Consider the following 15,428-nt stretch of genomic DNA (forward strand, 5'->3'; position numbering starts at 1 on the left):
AGTGTGTTCATGTAGTGGGTTCGAGTAATCAGTGTGTTCATATGGTGGTTCGTGTAACCAGTGTGTTCATATGGTAGTTTGCGTAATCAGTGTGTTCATATGGTTGTTTGAATAATCAGTGTGTTCATATGGTGGTTCGAGTAATCAGTGTGTTCATATGGTGGTTCGAGTAATCAGTGTGTTCATGTAGTGGGTTCGAGTAATCTGTGTTCATGTAGTGGGTTCGAGTAATCAGTGTGTTCATATGGTAGTTTAAGTAATCAGTGTGTTCATATGGTGGTTCGAGTAATCAGTGTGTTCATATGGTAGTGTGTTCATATGGTGGTTTGAGTAATCAGTGTGTTCATATGGTGGTTCGAGTAATCAGTGTGTTGATATGGTGGTTTGAGTAATCAGTGTGTTCATATGGTAGTTTGAGTAGTCAGTGTGTTCATATGGACGTTCGAGTAATCAGTGTGTTCGTATGGTTGTTCGAGTAATCAGTGTGTTCATGTGGTGGTTCGAGTAATCAGTGTGTTCATGTAGTGGGTTCGAGTAATCAGTGTGTTCATATGGTGGTTCGAGTAATCAGTGTGTTCATATGGTTGTTTGAAGAATCAGTGTGTTCATGTAGTGGGTTCGAGTAATCAGTGTGTTCATATGGTGGTTCGAGTAATCAGTGTATTCATATGGTGGTTCAAGAAATCAGTGTGTTCATGTAGTGGGTTCGAGTAATCTGTGTTCATATGGTGGTTCGAGTAATCAGTGTGTTCATATACTGGTTCGAGTAATCAGTGTGTTCATATGGTGGTTCGAGTAATCAGTGTGTTCATATGGTGGTTCGAGTAATCAGTGTGTTCATATGGTGGTTCGAGTAATCAGTGTGTTCATGTAGTGGGTTCGAGTAATCAGTGTGTTCATATGGTGGTTCGAGTAATCAGTGTGTTCATGTAGTGGGTTCGAGTAATCTGTGTTCATATGGTGGTTCGAGTAATCAGTGTGTTCATATGGTGGTTTGAGTAATCAGTGTGTTCATATGGTGGTTCGAGTAATCAGTGTGTTCATGAAGTGGGTTTGAATAATCACTGTGTTCATATGGTAGTTCGAGTAATCAGTGTGTTCATGTGGTGGTTCGAGTAATCAGTGTGTTCATGTAGTGGGTTCGAGTAATCAGTGTGTTCATATGGTAGTTTGAGTAATCAGTGTGTTCATATGGTGGTTCGAGTAATCAGTGTGTTCATATGGTAGTTTGAGTAATCAGTGTGTTCATATGGTTGTTTGAATAATCAGTGTGTTCATATGGTGGTTCGAGTAATCAGTGTGATCATATGATGGTTAGAGTAATCAGTGTGTTCATGTAGTGGGTTCGAGTAATCAGTGTGTTCATATGGTGGTTTCGTGTAACCAGTGTGTTCATATGGTAGTTTGCGTAATCAGTGTGTTCATATGGTTGTTTGAATAATCAGTGTGTTCATATGGTGGTTCGAGTAATCAGTGTGATCATATGATGGTTAGAGTAATCAGTGTGTTCATGTAGTGGGTTCGAGTAATCAGTGTGTTCATGTAGTGGGTTCCGAGTAATCAGTGTGTTCATATGGTGGTTTGAATAATCAGTGTGTTCATATGGTGGTTCGAGTAATCAGTGTGTTCATATGATGGTTCGAGTAATCAGTGTGTTCATATGGTGGTTCGAGTAATCAGTGTGTTCATATGGTAGTTTGAGTAATCAGTGTGTTCATATGGTGGTTTGACTAATCAGTGTGTTATATGGTAGTTTCAGTAATCAGTGTGTTCATATGGTGGTTCGCGTAATGAGTGTGTTCATTTGATGGTTCGAGTAATCAGTGTGTTCATATGGTAGTTTGAATAAGCAGTGTGTTCATATGGTGGTTCGAGTAATCAGTGTTTTCATATGGTGGTTTGAGTAATTTCTGTGTTCATATGGTGGTTCGAATAATCAGTGTGTTCATATGGTGGTTTGAGTAATCTGTGTGTTCATATGGTTGTTTGAATAATCAGTGTGTTCATGTAGTGGGTTCGAGTAATAAGTGTGTTCATATGGTGGTTCGAGTAATCAGTGTGTTCATATGGTGGTTTGAGTAATCAGTGTGTTCATATGGTGGTTCGAGTAATCAGTGTGTTCATGTAGTGGGTTCGAGTAATCAGTGTGTTCATATGGTGGTTCGAGTAATCAGTGTGTTCATATGGTGGTTCGAGTAATCAGTGTGTTCATATGGTGGTTTGAATAATCAGTGTGTTCATATGGTGGTTCGAGTAATCAGTGTGTTCATATGGTAGTTTGAATAATCAGTGTGTTCATATGGTGGTTCGAATAATCAGTGTGTGCATATGGTGGTTTGAGTAATCTGTGTGTTCATGTGGTGGTTTGAGTAATCAGTGTGTTCATGTAGTGGGTTCGAGTAATCAGTGTGTTCATATGGTGGTTCGAGTTATCAGTGTGTTCATATGGTTGTTTGAAGAATCAGTGTGTTCATGTAGTGGGTTCGAGTAATCAGTGTGTTCATATGGTGGTTCGTGTAATCAGTGTGTTCATATGGTTGTTCGAGTAATCAGTGTGTTCATATGGTGGTTCGAGTAATCAGTGTGTTCATGTAGTGGGTTCGAGTAATCTGTGTTCATATGGTGGTTCGAGTAATCAGTGTGTTCATATGGTGGTTTGAGTAATCAGTGTGTTCATATGGTGGTTCGAGTAATCAGTGTGTTCATGAATAGGGTTTGAATAATCACTGTGTTCATATGGTAGTTCGAGTAATCAGTGTGTTCATGTAGTGGGTTCGAGTAATCAGTGTGTTCATATGGTAGTTTGAGTAATCAGTGTGTTCATATGGTGGTTCGAGTAATCAGTGTGTTCATATGGTAGTTTGAGTAATCAGTGTGTTCATATGGTTGTTTGAATAATCAGTGTGTTCATATGGTGGTTCGAGTAATCAGTGTGATCATATGATGGTTAGAGTAATCAGTGTGTTCATGTAGTGGGTTCGAGTAATCAGTGTGTTCATATGGTGGTTCGTGTAACCAGTGTGTTCATATGGTAGTTTGCGTAATCAGTGTGTTCATATGGTTGTTTGAATAATCAGTGTGTTCATATGGTGGTTCGAGTAATCAGTGTGATCATATGATGGTTAGAGTAATCAGTGTGTTCATGTAGTGGGTTCGAGTAATCAGTGTGTTCATGTAGTGGGTTCGAGTAATCAGTGTGTTCATATGGTGGTTCGAGTAATCAGTGTGTTCATATGGTAGTTTGAGTAATCAGTGTGTTCATATGGTGGTTTGAGTAATCAGTGTGTTATATGGTAGTTTCAGTAATCAGTGTGTTCATATGGTGGTTCGCGTAATGAGTGTGTTCATATGATGGTTCGAGTAATCAGTGTGTTCATATGGTAGTTTGAATAATCAGTGTGTTCATATGGTGGTTCGAGTAATCAGTGTTTTCATATGGTGGTTTGAGTAATCACTCTGTTCATATGGTGGTTCGAATAATCAGTGTGTTCATATGGTGGTTTGAGTAATCTGTGTGTTCATATGGTTGTTTGAATAATCAGTGTGTTCATGTAGTGGGTTCGAGTAATAAGTGTGTTCATATGGTGGTTCGAGTAATCAGTGTGTTCATATGGTGGTTTGAGTAATCAGTGTGTTCATATGGTGGTTCGAGTAATCAGTGTGTTCATGTAGTGGGTTCGAGTAATCAGTGTGTTCATATGGTGGTTCGAGTAATCAGTGTGTTCATATGGTGGTTCGAGTAATCAGTGTGTTCATATGGTGGTTTGAATAATCAGTGTGTTCATATGGTGGTTCGAGTAATCAGTGTGTTCATATGGTAGTTTGAATAATCAGTGTGTTCATATGGTGGTTCGAATAATCAGTGTGTGCATATGGTGGTTTGAGTAATCTGTGTGTTCATATGGTTGTTTGAATAATCAGTGTGTTCATGTAGTGGGTTCGAGTAATAAGTGTGTTCATATGGTGGTTCGAGTAATCAGTGTGTTCATGAAGTGGGTTTGAATAATCACTGTGTTCATATGGTAGTTCGAGTAATCTGTGTTCATGTAGTGGGTTCGAGTAATCAGTGTGTTCATATGGTAGTTTAAGTAATCAGTGTGTTCATATGGTGGTTCGAGTAATCAGTGTGTTCATATGGTAGTGTGTTCATATGGTGGTTTGAGTAATCAGTGTGTTCATATGGTGGTTCGAGTAATCAGTGTGTTCATATGGTGGTTTGAGTAATCAGTGTGTTCATATGGTAGTTTGAGTAGTCAGTGTGTTCATATGGACGTTCGAGTAATCAGTGTGTTCATATGGTTGTTCGAGTAATCAGTGTGTTCATGTGGTGGTTCGAGTAATCAGTGTGTTCATGTAGTGGGTTCGAGTAATCAGTGTGTTCATATGGTGGTTCGAGTAATCAGTGTGTTCATATGGTTGTTTGAAGAATCAGTGTGTTCATGTAGTGGGTTCGAGTAATCAGTGTGTTCATATGGTGGTTCGAGTAATCAGTGTATTCATATGGTGGTTCAAGAAATCAGTGTGTTCATGTAGTGGGTTCGAGTAATCTGTGTTCATATGGTGGTTCGAGTAATCAGTGTGTTCATATAGTGGTTCGAGTAATCAGTGTGTTCATGTAGTGGGTTCGAGTAATCAGTGTGTTCATATGGTGGTTCGAGTAATCAGTGTGTTCATGTAGTGGGTTCGAGTAATCTGTGTTCATATGGTGGTTCGAGTAATCAGTGTGTTCATATGGTGGTTTGAGTAATCAGTGTGTTCATATGGTGGTTCGAGTAATCAGTGTGTTCATGAAGTGGGTTTGAATAATCACTGTGTTCATATGGTAGTTCGAGTAATCAGTGTGTTCATGTGGTGGTTCGAGTAATCAGTGTGTTCATGTAGTGGTTCGAGTAATCAGTGTGTTCATGTAGTGGGTTCGAGTAATCAGTGTGTTCATATGGTGGTTCGAGTAATCAGTGTGTTCATGTAGTGGGTTCGAGTAATCTGTGTTCATATGGTGGTTCGAGTAATCAGTGTGTTCATATGGTGGTTTGAGTAATCAGTGTGTTCATATGGTGGTTCGAGTAATCAGTGTGTTCATGAAGTGGGTTTGAATAATCACTGTGTTCATATGGTAGTTCGAGTAATCAGTGTGTTCATGTGGTGGTTCGAGTAATCAGTGTGTTCATGTAGTGGGTTCGAGTAATCAGTGTGTTCATATGGTAGTTTGAGTAATCAGTGTGTTCATATGGTGGTTCGAGTAATCAGTGTGTTCATATGGTAGTTTGAGTAATCAGTGTGTTCATATGGTTGTTTGAATAATCAGTGTGTTCATATGGTGGTTCGAGTAATCAGTGTGATCATATGATGGTTAGAGTAATCAGTGTGTTCATGTAGTGGGTTCGAGTAATCAGTGTGTTCATATGGTGGTTTCGTGTAACCAGTGTGTTCATATGGTAGTTTGCGTAATCAGTGTGTTCATATGGTTGTTTGAATAATCAGTGTGTTCATATGGTGGTTCGAGTAATCAGTGTGATCATATGATGGTTAGAGTAATCAGTGTGTTCATGTAGTGGGTTCGAGTAATCAGTGTGTTCATGTAGTGGGTTCCGAGTAATCAGTGTGTTCATATGGTGGTTTGAATAATCAGTGTGTTCATATGGTGGTTCGAGTAATCAGTGTGTTCATATGATGGTTCGAGTAATCAGTGTGTTCATATGGTGGTTCGAGTAATCAGTGTGTTCATATGGTAGTTTGAGTAATCAGTGTGTTCATATGGTGGTTTGAGTAATCAGTGTGTTATATGGTAGTTTCAGTAATCAGTGTGTTCATATGGTGGTTCACGTAATGAGTGTGTTCATTTGATGGTTCGAGTAATCAGTGTGTTCATATGGTAGTTTGAATAATCAGTGTGTTCATATGGTGGTTAGAGTAATCAGTGTTTTCATATGGTGGTTTGAGTAATTTCTGTGTTCATATGGTGGTTCGAATAATCAGTGTGTTCATATGGTGGTTTGAGTAATCTGTGTGTTCATATGGTTGTTTGAATAATCAGTGTGTTCATGTAGTGGGTTCGAGTAATAAGTGTGTTCATATGGTGGTTCGAGTAATCAGTGTGTTCATATGGTGGTTTGAGTAATCAGTGTGTTCATATGGTGGTTCGAGTAATCAGTGTGTTCATGTAGTGGGTTCGAGTAATCAGTGTGTTCATATGGTGGTTCGAGTAATCAGTGTGTTCATATGGTGGTTCGAGTAATCAGTGTGTTCATATGGTGGTTTGAATAATCAGTGTGTTCATATGGTGGTTCGAGTAATCAGTGTGTTCATATGGTAGTTTGAATAATCAGTGTGTTCATATGGTGGTTCGAATAATCAGTGTGTGCATATGGTGGTTTGAGTAATCTGTGTGTTCATGTGGTGGTTCAAGTAATCAGTGTGTTCATGTAGTGGGTTCGAGTAATCAGTGTGTTCATATGGTGGTTTGAGTAATCAGTGTGTTCATATGGTGGTTCGAGTAATCAGTGTGTTCATATGGTAGTTTGAGTAATCAGTGTGTTCATATGGTTGTTTGAATAATCAGTGTGTTCATATGGTGGTTCGAGTAATCAGTGTGATCATATGATGGTTAGAGTAATCAGTGTGTTCATGTAGTGGGTTCGAGTAATCAGTGTGTTCATATGGTGGTTTCGTGTAACCAGTGTGTTCATATGGTAGTTTGCGTAATCAGTGTGTTCATATGGTTGTTTGAATAATCAGTGTGTTCATATGGTGGTTCGAGTAATCAGTGTGATCATATGATGGTTAGAGTAATCAGTGTGTTCATGTAGTGGGTTCGAGTAATCAGTGTGTTCATGTAGTGGGTTCCGAGTAATCAGTGTGTTCGTATGGTGGTTTGAATAATCAGTGTGTTCATATGGTGGTTCGAGTAATCAGTGTGTTCATATGATGGTTCGAGTAATCAGTGTGTTCATATGGTGGTTCGAGTAATCAGTGTGTTCATATGGTAGTTTGAGTAATCAGTGTGTTCATATGGTGGTTTGAGTAATCAGTGTGTTATATGGTAGTTTCAGTAATCAGTGTGTTCATATGGTGGTTCACGTAATGAGTGTGTTCATTTGATGGTTCGAGTAATCAGTGTGTTCATATGGTAGTTTGAATAATCAGTGTGTTCATATGGTGGTTCGAGTAATCAGTGTTTTCATATGGTGGTTTGAGTAATTTCTGTGTTCATATGGTGGTTCGAATAATCAGTGTGTTCATATGGTGGTTTGAGTAATCTGTGTGTTCATATGGTTGTTTGAATAATCAGTGTGTTCATGTAGTGGGTTCGAGTAATAAGTGTGTTCATATGGTGGTTCGAGTAATCAGTGTGTTCATATGGTGGTTTGAGTAATCAGTGTGTTCATATGGTGGTTCGAGTAATCAGTGTGTTCATGTAGTGGGTTCGAGTAATCAGTGTGTTCATATGGTGGTTCGAGTAATCAGTGTGTTCATATGGTGGTTCGAGTAATCAGTGTGTTCATATGGTGGTTTGAATAATCAGTGTGTTCATATGGTGGTTCGAGTAATCAGTGTGTTCATATGGTAGTTTGAATAATCAGTGTGTTCATATGGTGGTTCGAATAATCAGTGTGTGCATATGGTGGTTTGAGTAATCTGTGTGTTCATGTGGTGGTTCAAGTAATCAGTGTGTTCATGTAGTGGGTTCGAGTAATCAGTGTGTTCATATGGTGGTTCGAGTTATCAGTGTGTTCATATGGTTGTTTGAAGAATCAGTGTGTTCATGTAGTGGGTTCGAGTAATCAGTGTGTTCATATGGTGGTTCGTGTAATCAGTGTGTTCATATGGTTGTTCGAGTAATCAGTGTGTTCATATGGTGGTTCGAGTAATCAGTGTGTTCATGTAGTGGGTTCGAGTAATCTGTGTTCATATGGTGGTTCGAGTAATCAGTGTGTTCATATGGTGGTTTGAGTAATCAGTGTGTTCATATGGTGGTTCGAGTAATCAGTGTGTTCATGAAGTGGGTTTGAATAATCACTGTGTTCATATGGTAGTTCGAGTAATCAGTGTGTTCATGTAGTGGGTTCGAGTAATCAGTGTGTTCATATGGTAGTTTGAGTAATCAGTGTGTTCATATGGTGGTTAGAGTAATCAGTGTGTTCATATGGTAGTTTGAGTAATCAGTGTGTTCATATGGTTGTTTGAATAATCAGTGTGTTCATATGGTGGTTCGAGTAATCAGTGTGATCATATGATGGTTAGAGTAATCAGTGTGTTCATGTAGTGGGTTCGAGTAATCAGTGTGTTCATATGGTGGTTCGTGTAACCAGTGTGTTCATATGGTAGTTTGCGTAATCAGTGTGTTCATATGGTGGTTCGAGTAATCAGTGTGTTCATATGGTGGTTCGAGTAATCAGTGTGTTCATGTAGTGGGTTCGAGTAATCAGTGTGTTCATATGGTGGTTCGAGTAATCAGTGTGTTCATGTAGTGGGTTCGAGTAATCTGTGTTCATATGGTGGTTCGAGTAATCAGTGTGTTCATATGGTGGTTTGAGTAATCAGTGTGTTCATATGGTGGTTCGAGTAATCAGTGTGTTCATGAAATGGGTTTGAATAATCACTGGGTTCATATGGTAGTTCGAGTAATCAGTGTGTTCATGTGGTGGTTCGAGTAATCAGTGTGTTCATGTAGTGGGTTCGAGTAATCAGTGTGTTCATATGGTAGTTTGAGTAATCAGTGTGTTCATATGGTGGTTCGAGTAATCAGTGTGTTCATATGGTAGTTTGAGTAATCAGTGTGTTCATATGGTTGTTTGAATAATCAGTGTGTTCATATGGTGGTTCGAGTAATCAGTGTGATCATATGATGGTTAGAGTAATCAGTGTGTTCATGTAGTGGGTTCGAGTAATCAGTGTGTTCATATGGTGGTTTCGTGTAACCAGTGTGTTCATATGGTAGTTTGCGTAATCAGTGTGTTCATATGGTTGTTTGAATAATCAGTGTGTTCATATGGTGGTTCGAGTAATCAGTGTGATCATATGATGGTTAGAGTAATCAGTGTGTTCATGTAGTGGGTTCGAGTAATCAGTGTGTTCATGTAGTGGGTTCCGAGTAATCAGTGTGTTCATATGGTGGTTTGAATAATCAGTGTGTTCATATGGTGGTTCGAGTAATCAGTGTGTTCATATGATGGTTCGAGTAATCAGTGTGTTCATATGGTGGTTCGAGTAATCAGTGTGTTCATATGGTAGTTTGAGTAATCAGTGTGTTCATATGGTGGTTTGAGTAATCAGTGTGTTATATGGTAGTTTCAGTAATCAGTGTGTTCATATGGTGGTTCACGTAATGAGTGTGTTCATTTGATGGTTCGAGTAATCAGTGTGTTCATATGGTAGTTTGAATAATCAGTGTGTTCATATGGTGGTTCGAGTAATCAGTGTTTTCATATGGTGGTTTGAGTAATTTCTGTGTTCATATGGTGGTTCGAATAATCAGTGTGTTCATATGGTGGTTTGAGTAATCTGTGTGTTCATATGGTTGTTTGAATAATCAGTGTGTTCATGTAGTGGGTTCGAGTAATAAGTGTGTTCATATGGTGGTTCGAGTAATCAGTGTGTTCATATGGTGGTTTGAGTAATCAGTGTGTTCATATGGTGGTTCGAGTAATCAGTGTGTTCATGTAGTGGGTTCGAGTAATCAGTGTGTTCATATGGTGGTTCGAGTAATCAGTGTGTTCATATGGTGGTTCGAGTAATCAGTGTGTTCATATGGTGGTTTGAATAATCAGTGTGTTCATATGGTGGTTCGAGTAATCAGTGTGTTCATATGGTAGTTTGAATAATCAGTGTGTTCATATGGTGGTTCGAATAATCAGTGTGTGCATATGGTGGTTTGAGTAATCTGTGTGTTCATGTGGTGGTTCAAGTAATCAGTGTGTTCATGTAGTGGGTCCGAGTAATCAGTGTGTTCATATGGTTGTTTGAAGAATCAGTGTGTTCATGTAGTGGGTTCGAGTAATCAGTGTGTTCATATGGTGGTTCGTGTAATCAGTGTGTTCATATGGTTGTTCGAGTAATCAGTGTGTTCATATGGTGGTTCGAGTAATCAGTGTGTTCATGTAGTGGGTTCGAGTAATCTGTGTTCATATGGTGGTTCGAGTAATCAGTGTGTTCATATGGTGGTTTGAGTAATCAGTGTGTTCATATGGTGGTTCGAGTAATCAGTGTGTTCATGAAGTGGGTTTGAATAAACACTGTGTTCATATGGTAGTTCGAGTAATCAGTGTGTTCATGTAGTGGGTTCGAGTAATCAGTGTGTTCATATGGTAGTTTGAGTAATCAGTGTGTTCATATGGTGGTTAGAGTAATCAGTGTGTTCATATGGTAGTTTGAGTAATCAGTGTGTTCATATGGTTGTTTGAATAATCAGTGTGTTCATATGGTGGTTCGAGTAATCAGTGTGATCATATGATGGTTAGAGTAATCAGTGTGTTCATGTAGTGGGTTCGAGTAATCAGTGTGTTCATATGGTGGTTCGTGTAACCAGTGTGTTCATATGGTAGTTTGCGTAATCAGTGTGTTCATATGGTTGTTTGAATAATCAGTGTGTTCATATGGTGGTTCGAGTAATCAGTGTGATCATATGATGGTTAGAGTAATCAGTGTGTTCATGTAGTGGGTTCGAGTAATCAGTGTGTTCATGTAGTGGGTTCGAGTAATCAGTGTGTTCATATGGTGGTTCGAGTAATCAGTGTGTTCATATGGTAGTTTGAGTAATCAGTGTGTTCATATGGTGGTTTGAGTAATCAGTGTGTTATATGGTAGTTTCAGTAATCAGTGTGTTCATATGGTGGTTCGCGTAATGAGTGTGTTCATATGATGGTTCGAGTAATCAGTGTGTTCATATGGTAGTTTGAATAATCAGTGTGTTCATATGGTGGTTCGAGTAATCAGTGTTTTCATATGGTGGTTTGAGTAATCACTCTGTTCATATGGTGGTTCGAATAATCAGTGTGTTCATATGGTGGTTTGAGTAATCTGTGTGTTCATATGGTTGTTTGAATAATCAGTGTGTTCATGTAGTGGGTTCGAGTAATAAGTGTGTTCATATGGTGGTTCGAGTAATCAGTGTGTTCATATGGTGGTTTGAGTAATCAGTGTGTTCATATGGTGGTTCGAGTAATCAGTGTGTTCATGTAGTGGGTTCGAGTAATCAGTGTGTTCATATGGTGGTTCGAGTAATCAGTGTTCATATGGTGGTTCGAGTAATCAGTGTGTTCATATGGTGGTTTGAATAATCAGTGTGTTCATATGGTGGTTCGAGTAATCAGTGTGTTCATATGGTAGTTTGAATAATCAGTGTGTTCATATGGTGGTTCGAATAATCAGTGTGTGCATATGGTGGTTTGAGTTATCTGTGTGTTCATATGGTTGTTTGAATAATCAGTGTGTTCATGTAGTGGGTTCGAGTAATAAGTGTGTTCATATGGTGGTTCGAGTAATCAGTGTGTTCATGAAGTGGGTTTGAATAATCACTGTGTTCATATGGTAGTTCGAGTAATCAGTGTGTTCATGTAGTGGGTTCGAGTAATCAGTGTGTTCATATGGTAGTTTGAGTAATCAGTGTGTTCATATGGTGGTTAGAGTAATCAGTGTGTTCATATGGTAGTTTGAGTAATCAGTGTGTTCATATGGTTGTTTGAATAATCAGTGTGTTCATATGGTGGTTCGAGTAATCAGTGTGATCATATGATGGTTAGAGTAATCAGTGTGTTCATGTAGTGGGTTCGAGTAATCAGTGTGTTCATATGGTGGTTCGTGTAACCAGTGTGTTCATATGATAGTTTGAGTAATCAGTGTGTTCATATGGTGGTTTGAATAATCAGTGTGTTCATATGGTGGTTCGAGTAATCAGTGTGTTCATATGATGGTTCGAGTAATCAGTGTGTTCATATGGTGATTCGAGTAATCAGTGTGTTCATATGGTAGTTTGAGTAATCAGTGTGTTCATATGGTGGTTTGAGTAATCAGTGTGTTCATATGGTAGTTTCAGTAATCAGTGTGTTCATATGGTGGTTCGAGTAATGAGTGTGTTCATATGATGGTTCGAGTAATCAGTGTGTTCATATGGTAGTTTGAATAATCAGTGTGTTCATATGGTGGTTCGAGTAATCAGTGTTTTCATATGGTAGTTTGAGTAATCACATTGTTCATATGGTGGTTCGAATAATCAGTGTGTTCATATGATGGTTTGAGTAATCTGTGTGTTCATATGGTTGTTTGAATAATCAGTGTGTTCATGTAGTGGGTTCGAGTAATAAGTGTGTTCATATGGTGGTTCGAGTAATCAGTGTGTTCATATGGTGGTTTGAGTAATCAGTGTGTTCATATGGTGGTTCGAGTAATCAGTGTGTTCATGTAGTGGGTTCGAGTAATCAGTGTGTTCATATGGTGGTTCGAGTAATCAGTGTGTTCATATGGTGGTTCGAGTAATCAGTGTGTTCATATGGTGGTTTGAATAATCAGTGTGTTCTTATGGTGGTTCGAGTAATCAGTGTGTTCATATGGTAGTTGGAATAATCAGTGTGTTCATATGGTGGTTCGAGTAATCAGTGTTTTCATATGGTAGTTTGAGTAATCACTGTGTTCATATGGTGGTTCGAATAATCAGTGTGTTCATATGGTGGTTTGAGTAATCTGTGTGTTCATATGGTTGTTTGAATAATCAGTGTGTTCATGTAGTGGGTTCGAGTAATAGGTGTGTTCATATGGTGGTTCGAGTAATCAGTGTGTTCATATGGTGGTTTGAGTAATCAGTGTGTTCATATGGCGGTTCGAGTAATCAGTGTGTTCATGTAGTGGGTTCGAGTAATCAGTTTGTTCATATGGTGGTTCGAGTAATCAGTGTGTTCATATGGTGGTTCGAGTAATCAGTGTGTTCATATGGTGGTTTGAATAATCAGTGTGTTCATATGGTGGTTCGAGTAATCAGTGTGTTCATATGATGGTTCGAGTAATCAGTGTGTTCATATGGTGGTTCGAGTAATCAGTGTGTTCATATGGTAGTTTGAGTAATCAGTGTGTTGATATGGTGGTTCGAGTAATCAGTGTGTTCATATGGTAGTTTCAGTAATCAGTGTGTTCATGTGGGTTGGAGTAATCTGCGTGTTCGAGGTGGTTCGAGTAATCAGTGTGTTCATATGGTAGTTTGAATAATCAGTGTGTTCATATAGTGGTTCGAGTAATCAGTGTGTTCATGTAGTGGGTTTGAGTAATCAGTGTGTTCATATGGTGGTTCGAGTAATCAGTGTGTTCATATGGTGGTTCGAGTAATCAGTGTGTTCATATGGTGGTTCGAGGAATCAGTGTGTTCATATGGTGGTTCGAGTAACCAGTGTGTTCATATGGTGGTTTCGAGTAATAAGTGTGTTCATATGGTGGTTCGAGTAATCAGTGTGTTCATATGGTGGTTCGAGTAATCAGTGTGTTCATATGTTGGTTCGAATAATCAGTGTGTTCATATGGTGGTTTGAATAATCTGTTTGTTACTTATAATGAATAATCAGTGTGTCCAATGTTTGGTATTCTAATGTCTGACCCACATAATTGTGAGCCATATGGGGATACTTCAATGTTTGACTTCTCTGAACTAAAGCCCGATGGCAAATAAAGCTGAAACATTGCTCCAACTTTAAATAATGCCACCCACAAATGGCAGTCCTATTGATGTCTTCTGGTCATGTCATTTAATAAGGGGATGTTCTAACCAGAAGTGTGTTGGAATTACACCGGAAACATAGGGCGAAGCAATCTGTATATTTATTCGACGTATATATAAGTCTGCAGTCAAATCAACCAACACAACCTACAATAGCACACAGAGAGACACAATCGGTTCAGCCCTCCGTAACACGCCATACTTCTCTCAAGCATTACCCAAAACTAACTGCCCCCCTATGTCACACCATTACATCACAATCTCATAGAATTTATATACATGCATAACATAGCTTGTAACAAATGCAAGGATACAAACAAAACTCGAGCCTCAAACGAAACCAGAAGTATTGTGTAGAAGGGAGATAACTCCATCATGGGATAACATAAAGGCCACTAGAAAATATCGTAAGAATATAACTTCACATTTCACCCACCCCTAAAAAACATGTTCATATTTCTGTCATCTTGCAAATGTATGTATCTTTTGAAAACCATGGTAACGTACCCTAATTAATCCAATAGGCTAACCTGTATACAAAGTATTAATAATGAACAACAGCTTATGTAAAGTTCTGTCAACTTGCAAATGTCTCTGTATTTTCTTAAAACTTGAAACAAGCTGATACAATGTATACACATTTAACTTTTAACCATATCACAGTTTACAGTCATAGTCCAGGTAGGCTGAAGTATGCCTGTCTCGAACAGTTAGCCCAGGTGACACTTCGTCCTCTGATACCAATATGCCAGGGCTGACATGTTCCATCAAACCGTCACATGTGTCTGACTGCAATGGAGCCTCTCCTGATGAAACACTCACATCACTTTTGCTGTCATCATCAAAGAAATCGTCACAAATCACAGTTGAACCCCCCATTAGTGATCTCTGTGCTGTCACATTACTTAATATAATTTCATGTTTAGTTCCCTGGGATATTGCTCCTGTATGTCTAGTACTTGTACAGGTGCCCCAGTGAAGATTTTCAACTTATGCTATGAACCACATATTTCTTTTACTTCTGTTGTATATGTTGGATTCGATACAGTATCTCTGACAGTTTTGATAGCACTTCGTATGGGCCTTCCCACCACTTGTGTAGTTTCTTGCACTGCCCTCGGCGAGGAATAGGCTTATAAAGCCACACCTTATCCCTTTCTTTTAAAAGGCCACTATGTGCTGTCTGTAGGTTTTTCTCTGTGTTTGGGAAGATACTTTTAAATTCTCTCACACCTCCTTAAACACTGCTTCCATCTTTCTCTTTATGTTATCTGTATATTTGGCAGCATCTACAGTTATCTCTTCTGGACTGCCATACACAATGTCTAGAGGCATTCTAATTTCACGACCAAATGTGAGCAAATTTGGGGAGAATTCAGTTGAACTGTGTTTGCTGGACCAGTATGCCATCATCATGAAGGGTCATTTTTGATCCCATTCTCTTTGCTGATTATTTACAAATTTACTCAGTATGTCTCCTACTGTCCTATTCAGTCTTTCCACTAATCCTTTGACTGAGGATGGTAGGGAGTAGTGTGTGTCTTTTGTATGCCAAGAGTATTACACAGTGATTTGAATACCGCCGATTCAAAATTTCTTCCCTGATCAGAGTGGGGTGATTCTGGTACGCCATATATACACACAAATTCAGATACCAGTTTATTGCTTACTGTTTCTGCTTTCTGGTCAGGAATTTGTCAGCCCACTAAGTGAAGCAATCCACAGCCACATG

The sequence above is a fragment of the Haliotis rufescens genome, unplaced genomic scaffold (assembly GCF_023055435.1).
Source record: "Haliotis rufescens isolate VD_foot unplaced genomic scaffold, xgHalRufe1.0.p SCAF_66, whole genome shotgun sequence".
NCBI classification, from domain to species: Eukaryota; Metazoa; Mollusca; class Gastropoda; order Lepetellida; family Haliotidae; genus Haliotis; species Haliotis rufescens.